This window comes from Mus musculus, chromosome 6, assembly GCF_000001635.26.
Source record: "Mus musculus strain C57BL/6J chromosome 6, GRCm38.p6 C57BL/6J".
NCBI lineage: Eukaryota > Metazoa > Chordata > Mammalia > Rodentia > Muridae > Mus > Mus musculus.
In genome coordinates, this window is record NC_000072.6 from 51,062,357 (window position 1) to 51,074,440 (window position 12,084).

The 12,084-nt window shown below is 43.7% G+C and overlaps 1 long non-coding RNA gene across 1 annotated transcript in view; it reads left to right on the plus strand.

Moving 5' to 3' along the window:
- The window catches only part of Gm46959, an 80,612-nt gene extending 74,957 nt beyond the window's left edge, over positions 1-5,655 (plus strand). Inside the window, exon 4 of the long non-coding RNA XR_001785245.2 lies at positions 5,330-5,655. This is a non-coding gene — a long non-coding RNA (predicted gene, 46959). The remainder of the gene's footprint in view (positions 1-5,329) is intronic.
- The last annotated feature ends 6,429 nt before the right edge of the window (positions 5,656-12,084 follow it).

Below are 12,084 nucleotides of genomic sequence, written 5' to 3' on the forward strand. Positions count from 1 at the left end.
CCCTCCCTAGAACTATTGGAGACTTGGTGTGCAGGCACCGTGGGCTTCTGTGGCAGCTCTTCGGAGTTCTCCAGCTAGCTGACCTGGGTTTGAGTCCTGTCCATCCTGTAGCAACTCTCTCCTGAACCCAAGCTCGGTCACTGCCTGTTGGTGAGGTGCTGTGAACAAAGCCTGGTGCACTCTTTGCTGTGATCCAACCGATGCCAGGAGCTGCTCAGGGGCAGTGCAGGAGGAGTCGGGAAACATCTGATTTGTCTCCCGCCCCCTGCTTCCCCTCTGGGCACCATTTTGGCTCTCCGAGCCAGGTGTTTATCTTTCAAGTCTTCACTGATAATGGCTTAGGGACTGATTCATCCCAGGTGTATTTTAATGAGAGACTCTGCAAAAGCTCAAAGACTGTAAAGATGGAAGGGAATAATTTTCTTTTAATGAATATATGTCATGCTATTATAAAAGTCATGTGTGACTACCACAAAAAGTGAGAAAATGCTGAAAAGTAAAATACGCAAGAATTTCCCATCATCCCCCTTCTCAAACCCTGTGTGTTTTCATAAATTCCACTGGGGGAGGTGGGCACTGTACTGACTTCAGATGTAATGATAGCTCCGTACCCTCCTTATCAGTGAACAGCATAACCCAGGAGGCATTTTCCATATAACTGTACACTCCTTGTGAAGAATTAATTTTGATGGAAGCGAAATAAGGCACTCATTTTTAAAGACAAAACTTACCAATCTTACTCTTTAATCGTCGTTTTGAAGGAGACTTTCCTAATGATAAGTCCTGGAGACAGTAAATGAATGAACCAAAACCAAACATAGCCTGTCTGAAGGTGGGTGGGGACTTTTGACTCTGTATTCTTTGGAGTAACTCTGCCTGGCTCATGGTAGGTGACCTTTCATGACTAAGAATAAAGATGAGTGTGTTGTGACTGTGACTACCCTCCCTGGCACTCCTAAATACCTCACTGTCCCTGGTTTGCTGCCTCATTCTGCAGAAGGTTGAAGTGTGGCTGGTTCTCTCTGGGCTCCTTTCTTCTGGGTCCTGTTGCTAGGATACAAGCAGGAGACATCACACTATGCATAACAGACATCGTTTTGTTTTTTTTTTTCCCACTTACTACCTTTGCAAGCATGTCTTTTAAAACTTCTAGGAAATTTGAGGGTTTTTTTTAAAGTCATTTTTATAAAGTTTTAATGCAACTTATAAAGAAGCTACATCTTGGAGTCTTGCGTTGCCAAATATTTGAAACTTTTGTAAACTCCTCAAATGGATTAAGATTTCATTGAATGCAAAATTCAACAACAACAACAAAGATGCATTACTACTTTAGTGAACAGCTTTGATTCTTATGGAAACGCACCAAGCGTTTTTACCCCACCCTGCAAGCCTGTGTGCAGTGCTGACACTTGACATCAGTCTAGGATCCAGGATCTCAGCATCCAGAACAAGCCAAGGAGCAGAAGTGAGCTCACGGAAAACCTCAGGCCACGCCCACGTACAACTAAGAGGCTTTGGAAATGGCGGTAACGGTGAGGAAAGGCAGACTGTAATCTAACTGAGGAGCTCGGGCAGGGGCTACCTTGACCCTGCAGAGCACCTCACCTTCCACAGAGTTTTCTGCAGGTTCAACCAACCTCGAATCAAGAGTATCTTTAAAACTATATCAATACTAAATAAAAGTGGACCCATTTTAACCTTTTTAAATTAAATTTATTTTTAAGGAATTTATTTTCTTTTTATTGGCATATTAATTGACGTTTTATATGTGTATATAATATATTATGATTAAACTCTACCCCTACCCTCTTTCATCTCCCTCCCATCTCTGTCAGCCTCCCCTCATAACTACCATTCACTTTCCCAGACTCATGATTTTGGGTTTTGTTTTGTGACTCTCATTACAGCCATCTAGACATACACACATGTTCCTAAACAATGCAGTATAGCATTTGTGTATATAACATTCTTTTGTGTGTGTGTGTGTGTGTGTGTGTGTTTTGAGACAGGGTTTCTCTGTGTAGCCCTGGCTGACCTGGAACTCACTCTGTAGACCAGGCTGACCTCGAACTCAGAAATCCGCCTGCCTCTGCCTCCCAAGTGCTGGGATTAAAGGCGTGCGCCACCACCGCCCAGCGTATATAACATTCATGATGTATTAGGCTTAACTAGGAATATAGAGATAATCTAAAGTATGAAGGAAGTGTCTAGCATGTCTCGGTACATCAGACTGCTGCATCATTTATAAAGAACTTGAATATCTGAAGCTTTGGGTATCTAAGGGCAGAGAAGGGACCCTGTAGCCAGTCTCCAGTGAAGACCAAGGTTGTGGTTCTTAGCATATTGTATTGGTGAACTCCAGGTAAGGCTATGCTTCTTAGGATATTTTATTCTATTAAAACTCTTAAAAATCTAAAAAGTTCATGTATACCAGTGGAAATATTCATAAACCTAGGATTAATAAATTTAACTTTGAAAATCATTATAATATGAAACTATTAAAATTAAAAGACACATTTTATCACTACCACTCGGCCTTTTCCATGAACTCGGGCTCTTAGAGTCTGGGAAATAATGCAGTACACGTGTCAGGTTCTGTCTCCTCTCCCAGTGCACATTGCAGACCTTGGGTGATGCGGACATGACTGAGAGAGACCTCTGCAAAGGTGAAGATACGGCTATGGGATGGAACCCTGCAAGAAAGCGGAACCCTAAAGGAAGCAGGACGGGTCTGTGAGATAAGGGAGCAGAGATGGACAACTTGGGGATTTTTTTAAATAGTAATCTTTAATTATGTGAAAGGATGTTTATATAAGAGGGTGACCTTTCTTTCCCCATCTCTTCTGGGACTGGGTCAAAAGAAATGGGCTAAGCTGGACAGAGAGGGGCTTAGGTAAGACAGGAGAAGGAATTTCCTGAATGTGGAGATCGTTAAACGCTGCAATGAGTTAGTAAGGGAGTCTGCGGACACTCTGCCTCTGGGGAGCACTTAAAAATAAGATAAATTTTCCTCTGTCAGGGAGGGTTTAGAAGTAATCCAACCAGAAGGTCTCTCAAAGCATTTCCCAGCCCTATAACCTGAAGGCCAAATTCCCTCCAATTTTATTTCTCTAGTTAAGTAAATGGGAGATGGATGCCGGAAGCAAAATTCGGGACTCGGGTTCTGTGAAGGCTGTTCTTTCCATTTTATAATAAGATGGTGCTTCTCACAAAGGATAAACTATAATCCTCCCTGAAAACCACATCAAGGTAAAACTCACAGCTCAAAACTTGGCAAATTAACAACCGTTCGGACACCTGTACATGGTCCCCTCCCTTTGGTCTGCTGAGCATACTTTCTTTGTTAAGAGATAGAAGAAAGGGGGTCCATGTTCATGAGCTTCTGGAGGCCAGAAGAAGGCATTAGACACCCTGGAGCTGGAATTGCAGGCAGTTGTGAGTCACCAAATGTGGGTTCTGGGGAGTGAGGTTGGGTCCCCCAGAAGAGCAGCACGCGTTCTTAACTGTGAAGCCATCTCTCCAGCCCCATTCAGTTTTTAATTTTTGTTCTATCTTTTCCAGATGGTCCTTCCAAATTCCCATTTCTGCAGCTAGGCAGTCACTACAAACAGTATTTCAAAAACCTGACCAAATGCTTTCCCTGTTCTTTTCATCTCACTTCATAGTTTTAATCAAGACAAACACTTCTTTAGTTGAAAGTCCAAGGATAGAATGCATTGATATTTACTGGACAGTCAATAAACAAGCTGGTAGGTATAATGACTAATTTTGCTTTTCTCTTTGAAACATGTCAAGTGCCCTTTGTTTCTGATCAAATCAGGCTTTGAAAGGCTCTTCGAGCCAGCCCTCCTCCTCTTCTTTCTCACCCCTGCTTCCCTTTGGCCTGTGACTTCTCCCTCCTCCTCCTCACCTTCTTGGGCCCTGAACATTTGTTCCCTCTGAGTTCTCCCATCCTTTTGTCCAGCAGGAGCTCTCTGAATTCAAGTGTAGAGAAAAGCCATTCGATGTGGGTAAGAGAAAGCTAGCAGTGGAAAGGGGGCCGGGGCACACTGGACTCTGTCCTTCTAACAGCTGGCTCTTAAAGGGGAGCAAGAAGCATTCTTGCAAAACTCCATCCTTTCAAGGCTGGGAAAGGAGAGATGTGGGTGCCTAGAGACAACATGAACATAATCTATCAGCTGCAAATTAAAGAAGATCCTGACAGACTGTCCATGAGACTATCCTGTAACTTTGTTTACAGGTGAAAATTAAGATGACCACATGACACTCAGCAAAATAATAATAATAATAATAATAATAATAATAATAATAATAATAATAATAAAGTCCTTATGAAAAAGCTTCAGGTGTCAGTGAGAACCAAGTGAGGAGGTGAAAGGCTTACCACAGGGGAGGACAAGCTGTTCTCTCTGCAGAAGACAGAAACTAGGATCTCAGTAGAGGTTCTCTCTATCCATGACACAGGATGACATGTTAGGATGACATGTGTGTGTATAGATAAGTCAATAATAGGATATACATGAATAAGCAGACACTATAGTAATCTTTAAAAGAACATCTTAGGTTATAAAGAGGTTATGTGCCTCGTGCTTCAGGAAGAGCAGCTGCCACAGGCTTCTTACCTGAAGAGTCTCAAGGTAGCACGTGGCAGGAGACAGTGCCCATCCTCAAATCAATCGTTAAATATATGCACATTTGTGCACAAAGAGATATTAGCTTGGGTTTCTGAAGAATCTACCAAGCAGCAAAACACATTATTAAATATTTAAGATGTGAGGAGTATGGATCAATAAGAGGCAGGTTTCTTGACGAGGGTTGGTCTCAGCAGACAATCCAGGTCGGAAACCCCAATGTTCTTTCTCCTCTGGCTTTCCTAGAGAGGCCACTTCAGCCCCGGTTCTCGGCAGCCCACTCAGAATTCAACTGCCCTTTCTCAGAAAGAGAGGCAGAAATGAAAAAACAAGCAGAAAGCTATACCTGGACGTGAAAGAAACGTGGACAAGGACTTGAAAGAGAGAGGCGAGTCAGTGAAGAGTCTGCATTTGTATTCCCACCCAACCTCTAAAGACAAAAGCGGTTCTGCGGGGAATGCTTGTTAGAAGGGACCACCGCTCAGTGAGCTGCTAATTAGGTCCTCGAAGCCCTGTGAGACCAACAAAACCAGAGCCTGCTTTACCACGGCCACATCCTTTGCTCCATCCACCAAACACTGTTCTCATTAGTGGACAAGAATGTATTTTCTCACACACTGAGCCTTTCCTTCAACCACCTCTACCCTAAGAAAACCAGCTCGAATGGCTTTGTCTCTCTCTCCTCCCTCTCTTTCTAGGATTGAAGACTCTGCAGAATCCGCCCTGAGCACAAAGGATCTGCCGCAGGGTGCCAGTCCTCTGCAGAAACTTCTGGAAATATGGCAAGTTCTTTCGCAGCAAAACAAATCATCCTTTGGATAAAAAAGCGCCAAAAGTTAGAAGGCGGAACAGATGAAAGCGGCAGATCTCTTCGTAAATTATGTATGCACCATGCCTCGGATGCTCGAAGGGGTCGTGAATTCAGAGATCTCAACAGCACCACCACCACCAAACCAATATCTGACACCTTATGTTCCCGAAACTCATTACAGCTCTGGGAATGGAAGTGCAGGGCAGAAAAGGAAAACTACTAACAGGAAATAAATTATTTAGAAGAGGAAATGCTCTTGTTGTTCCTCGCTCCTCGAGCGTTTCCCAACAGTTTCGAAACTTGCAGAAAAAGAAGGAATCCTGTCTCTTAAATTATCCTTCCAATTAAAGTGATCTCTGGCCTAAAATGGAGAGGCAAGGATAGTCCATGCCTTCAGGAACCAATCTTAAAAAAAAAAAAATGCATTGCTCACTGATATTACCCCTTTCCTTCTCCTTCTAACTTGTCCTAAGGAAATAAATCCCATCTCATTTAAACCAGAGGCCACTTTGACCCTTCAGTCAGACTGTCCAGTGAATGAAAACCCTGTTCCTTACACTACTAACTCTGGAGCTGTGGCGGGTGCTGACGCTCTCTGTATCTGCAATCCTGCACCTCCCCATCTTCCATTCCCAAGAGAACTTGTCTCTGGTAGCCAAAGTGCATTCACATTACTTGGTCTGCAGGGAGCTGAGGCATGACACATTTCACCTGAGAGATGAGCCTGTTGCTCTATCTGGCCAGCTGTGAGTGCTGGAGGTTCTTGCTCACCCCGGGGTCCACAGCACCTCCCTCATGAGATCCAGGCCAACCAACTGATGAACGAATGAGAAGCACTCATCAAGAGCTGAGGCCAGGCCACGCACTGTCCCCTCCCTCCCTTCCCTAATGATTTCCCTGAGAATCATTCTTTGTCCCCTAAGACCTTTTAGTAATCAAAGGCATATACCCTGTTCCAGAAGTCCTTCACATTCTGTTTCTTATTTCAAAAAAAACAATTTTACTGGAGTCCCCCCTGCTGCATGTGGATTGAATTTCCATTCTCGTCTCCTCATTTCCACCTTTCTTTATTTCTGTCTCCATCACAGCAGAGCATTCAGTATGCTGCAGAAATAATTTTCTGCTGAATGAGGTTTGGCCATAAGTCAAGGGCAGATTTATTAAGGCCCTTACACAGCCTATTCCCTGGCACTACTGACATGACAGTTTAAATCTCTGATCACCCCTACATATAACCCCTTCACTACTAAACAATCCGGAGTCAGAGCCAAGCAGCCCTGCCTGGCACTGAAATAAGCTAAAAAAAAAAAAAAAAAAAAAAAAGGCCCAAAGCCCAAGTAGACAAGGCTTCTTCTCCAGGATGCAGTGTGTCTGGGATATACCAGCGTGTCCCCTGGGTATTCTTTCCCTACTCAAGGCTCATTGCTGTCCTCCACCTGCATTTAGCAGAAGGCCACCTCAGTGTCACCACTGCTGAGTGTGGGATACTCCACTCCAGTGCGTATCACCAGGATAACTGTTCTATATATGAAGGCAGTTGGGTGTTCTGTGAGAGTGTTGTTGCTTCTGTTCTGGTTTTCTGGTTTGCTTGTTTCCATTTTTTAATGCTTTTGCCTTTCTGTGACAATTTACCTAGTATCTGGAACTGCATAGACCAGTCTGAACACACAAGTACATATGCACACATGCACACACACACATGCACATGTGTTTCCTTAAAAAATAAAAGAAAGGTGAAATTAAACATTGGTAAATTGAATCTATATTATGGATGAGAGCAATTAAGTTCCTACAACTCCTTATTTAAAATAGTCTAATGATTTTACCCAGAAACAGACTTACGGGTTCCTCTTTCTAGTTTTAAATGCCAAAACTGAATGCAAATCCCTTTGGGTGGTGATGTTGAAAGGTTTGGAGACAAAAGGTGGACTATCTGTGGGCTATGGATATATAGATCAACTCTATAACAATGTCTATGGTGGATGAGAGAAGGTTTTGGTCGGGAGAAAAGTGTTCCTTGAAGTTAGCATAGGGAGGGACCCACTGTCCAAGACTCCACAAGGGAGCCCTGACTTCCCTTGGGAGGTAAAGGGTGGCAGGAGTTGGGAGCAAGGAGACTGGAAGGCAGAGAAAATGACTGGAGGCAACTGTCAAGAATTTGGAGGGAGGGGATCTCCTTCCCACAAAGAAAAGTAGAAAATCATGTCCAAACAGAATTAGCACAACCCCATAAACTCCCCAGCCACAATGTCAGCCATGGGGCACAGTCCTCTCAAGCTGTAATTACTTCTAGAAAAATAAAAGAATCTTGGCTCCCAGCCACGGAGGGGCATCCTCAGAGAAGAGCCAGCCGCAGGAATGTTTAGAGGGGTCATACATCTTCTGTTTTTTGTTTAGGTAAACACAAGTTTCTGCCCACACCCTGTTACTGCCAGAGACACTTGAAGAGAAATAAGAATACATTTTTCTTTCAGCAGAAGATTAATTGTGCAGCCCCCTGACTTGAGCGCTGGTGTGGTCCTCGGGGCCTCGCAAACTCTGCCTAGAAGAAGCAAAGCAAAACCATGCAGAAAGCACACAAAGAGCTGAGGGGGGCGAATTCTCTGCGAACGGGCTCTCCGATGTCCGGGGAAAAAAAATTACCCAAAAATTAGTCAAATTCCCAGAAACTTGGTGTTCACAAAAGACCATAAATGGCTTCCACTGGGGGTGACCCATAAAGAAAAGCTATGTTACTGTTCTCGTGGGGTCTCCAATTAGCCCTACAGAAGGAGCCTACGGCACTGTACTCATTTGATTCATGGAAGGGGAGAAACCTCTGCTAAGCTGCTTTACCTCTGGGTAAGGCCAGGACAGTCGCTAACACCTAGTGGATGCACAAGGTCACCCTTCAGCTCACTTGCAGGATGCTTTCATTATCTGCTAAATAAACCCGGGAGCCCTTCCTCTCGGAGAAATAGATGTGTTCCCTCCCTAATCACAGCCATTCATCCCCTTGGAGCATTCTACTCAGGCCCTGGCAATGACTTCAGTCAGGCATTTATCTTCAGGGTTATGGGACATTCAGCTATATCTGCTCATTGTGTGAACATTATTTTAATCTAAGTGCTATAATGTCTAATCATAATAGGATAGGTGTCCCATTCCTTAAATGTTTCCATTTTTTTAACCATTCTAAAATAACTTTCATAATTGAATCTACTCCCATAAATTCTTATTTATGAAAACAAGTTGGCCATAAGCACATCCGAAAAGCCGCTTTTTCATTTTTCTTCCCCAGCACCTTAAAAGATAAGAATGTGACAGCCACATTGGAGCTGTGGAAATAACTGACAGGTTTTGTGCCTTTGGCTTTTTTCTTCTTCTTCTTCTTCCTCTATGCCCTAAAGTTTCTGAGCCTTTCAGAGTCTAGAAGGACAATGAGTCTGGTTTAATAACTGTGAAATGCTATTGAGCTAGCAATAAAAATTATTCCCCACCACCAAACAATATGACGATTACAATGGCCAGCATTGCTGCCAATCACGAGGTATTCATGCTGAAGTGGCTTAAGGTCCTTCAGCAGCAGGAATTACCAGCCCCTTTGGAAAGGGGGTTTACACAAGCAGGGAGGTTTTGGTGGCCTTAGATGAGTTCCTCGGCCACTTGCCACAGTTTGGATGGCACGGAACTGCTGTATTTATGTCGTCCCTTGATTGCTGAATGAAGCATCAGGGCTGCGTGCTGGCTCTCGGGGTCTCGACCTCACACACTCCTGTTCCTCTAGCCCGCCTAAGTCAGAGTGCTCAGCCTACAGCTCCACTAAACCAGTTCCAGGCTGCTTATGCTGACTGATAAATTTGACAGGAGAGCAAATTATTCCACAGAAAGGTGATTTTTTTTTTTTAAGTTCAGGAGTAAAACGGGGCCAAAATACACCTCACCTAAAATAAACAAGAAAGGAAGAGTACATATTTTACTCAATGTGAAGAAGTGTTTCCTCCTGGAAAAAGTTATAACAAGCCCCAGAAACCTGTCTTCAAAAAGGCTGGCCAGATTTCCACTCCAGGAAGTCGACAGTTCTGTCCTCTTGCTGGGTGTTGCTTCTTCGGGCAAATTGAGCATGCTTCTAAGAGCACATTATGTGGCAAATGGGTGAGAAAATATCCTCACGCTGAAGCATTTGAAGTTAGTCACCACCCCCAGATTGCTGTACAAAGTCTAGAGATATAAACCCAGGAACATGGGCCGGAGAAGCAGGTCCATCCCAGAGGACTAAGGAAGGAATCCACTCACGCAGATGGAAGTCGTGGGTTGACTTCTGCAGGTCTACTGGGTGCTCTTGCCCCCTTACCCTCTGCCTGGTGTGAACTGAGATTCAACATCAAGAAGACTCTAAGTTGATTCTTCCCCAAAATAATCGGGGCAAAAAGAGAAAACTCTGGTGTAGCCAGAGTGAGTTATCACAGGCACGGACAAAAAAGTCGTTTTGGGGTCAGAATTCCCCCCCACACACACACACACACTTTTTTTTTTAACTTTGGATTGCAGTGGCAGTTCTAAGAGGGTTCAAAGAAGAATGATGTATATTGGGAAAGGGTCTAGGAAGGGTGGTGACAGGATTCTTAGAATGTGACACTACCATGTTCCTTGTAGAACTCTTAAAAACAAAACAAAACACAGCATAATCCTCTCCTTAGTGCTCTCTCTCTCATTCTCTCTCTCTCTCCCTCTCTCTCTCTCTCTTTCTCTCACTCTCCCCTCCACCATTGGCTCCCTGTTGGTTCCCACCACTATGCCAGCTCAGAGAGCAGATTCTCAACAAATGTTAGCTGACACCCTGGATCCACTTTCTCTAGAGTTAAAGTGATTATTAGCTTGACCATATGAATGACCAAATAGGAAAAGTTTCCCAAGGCCAATCCAGTGCTTATCATGATGTCTCTACTGCAAGCTACCTCATCCAACCCACCAACATTTCCAAACTTGTCTTTAGACTTAACTCCACTCTCTTGCCGGTGAGAAATGGGATAATTAAGGATTGATAACTGATTAATCAAGCATTTGACAGGGATGAAAAGTAGCTTGAACAATGGCTAAATCTTGAGGGTTTTGAACCCTAAATCTAACTAGGAGGCTTTTGTGTTGTAAGTTAAAGGTGCCCATACATTATGACTCACTCCCTGCAGACACAAGGACGGGAACTGATCAGGGTCATGAGCCTACCCAAGCCTCAAGCACCAAGGACTGGGCGCTACGATTCACAACCCAACAGAATCATCTAAGATGGAAAATGAAGTTTCCCAGAGTGGAGAGGTAGTGGGGAGAAGTGAGACAAAACCACAGGTGTTCATCATTTCTCCATCGATAATGCTACTGTCCTGCCTGAGAGCTCTGACAGTGTCTCTGTAGCTCATGGACTACACTCTCAATGCAGAGTTGATTATAAAACATATCCCTATCCTGATGGCCCCACTCCCCCAGCCTCAACAGCAAGATGTGTTAACTGCTTGCTGCCTACCAGGGACAAAGAGCCTAAGGAGTTAATACGTGCTTCTTCTGTATCAGATGGAGTTAGTTTCCATACGAAACTGTTGGTTCTGACCTGTATCGTGTCTATAGACGATGCTAGTCAGGTGTGGTGGTGAGTATCTGTAGTTTCACTAAGCTGGAAGGAAGAAGAAGGATCGTTGGAGTGAGACATTCAAGGCCAAACTGGAAACACAGGAAAGAGCCTATCCCTTAAATACAAACATGTAAACAATCAAAAAATACAATACTGTAGTCAGGTCAGATTTGAAATTATGCCGTCCTTTATTTGACCACAAAACAAACAAATGCATGTATGTGTTTTGCCTCAGTACAAACTTATCACACCTAGGCAAACCAAACAGGAAGTGTATGTTTGACACAAGAAACCACACATGGGATGCACTTAGTACTCGTGATAATTGTACCAATAACCTAATAGGGATTCAATCCATTATATTGTAATTAATTACTATTGCTACTAAGATTGTTACCGTTACAAATGATAAGTAGCTCACTGACTTGGTTTGACTAAAAGTCACATAAGGACTAGTGGGCAGGGGACAGGAGAGACACAGCAGTTCAGAGTGCTTGCTGCTCTCCAGAAAACCCAAAGCCAGCCCTCAGCTCGGGTAGCTCATAGTCACCTATAACTCCAGCCTCAGGGGATCCAGTGCCCCTAGGAGCACCTTCACATGTGTGACATGCCTTCACACAGGCACACACATATACACATAAATAAAAAGAAAAGGGACTTCTTTTAAAAAAATAACTAATGATGAAGAATTCTCCAAAGCCCTGACTCCATTTATATCCCAAATTATTGATTTCCTAATTCAGAAAATTAGCTTTTCCTTGACATTTTGGGTACCTGGCTCTGAGGCCTTCAGGTGAAACTCTAAAACATTACCTTTGCAAATTTCTGCACGTGAAAACAGAATAATAGCATTTCTTTAAAAAAACATCTGAGGGGCTGGTGAGATGGCTCAGTGGGTAAGAGCACCCGACTGCTCTTCCGAAGGTCCAGAGTTCAAATCCCAGCAACCACATGGTGGCTCACAACCATCCGTAATGAGATCTGACTCCCTCTTCTGGAGTGTCTGAAGACAGCTACAGTGTACTTACATATAATAA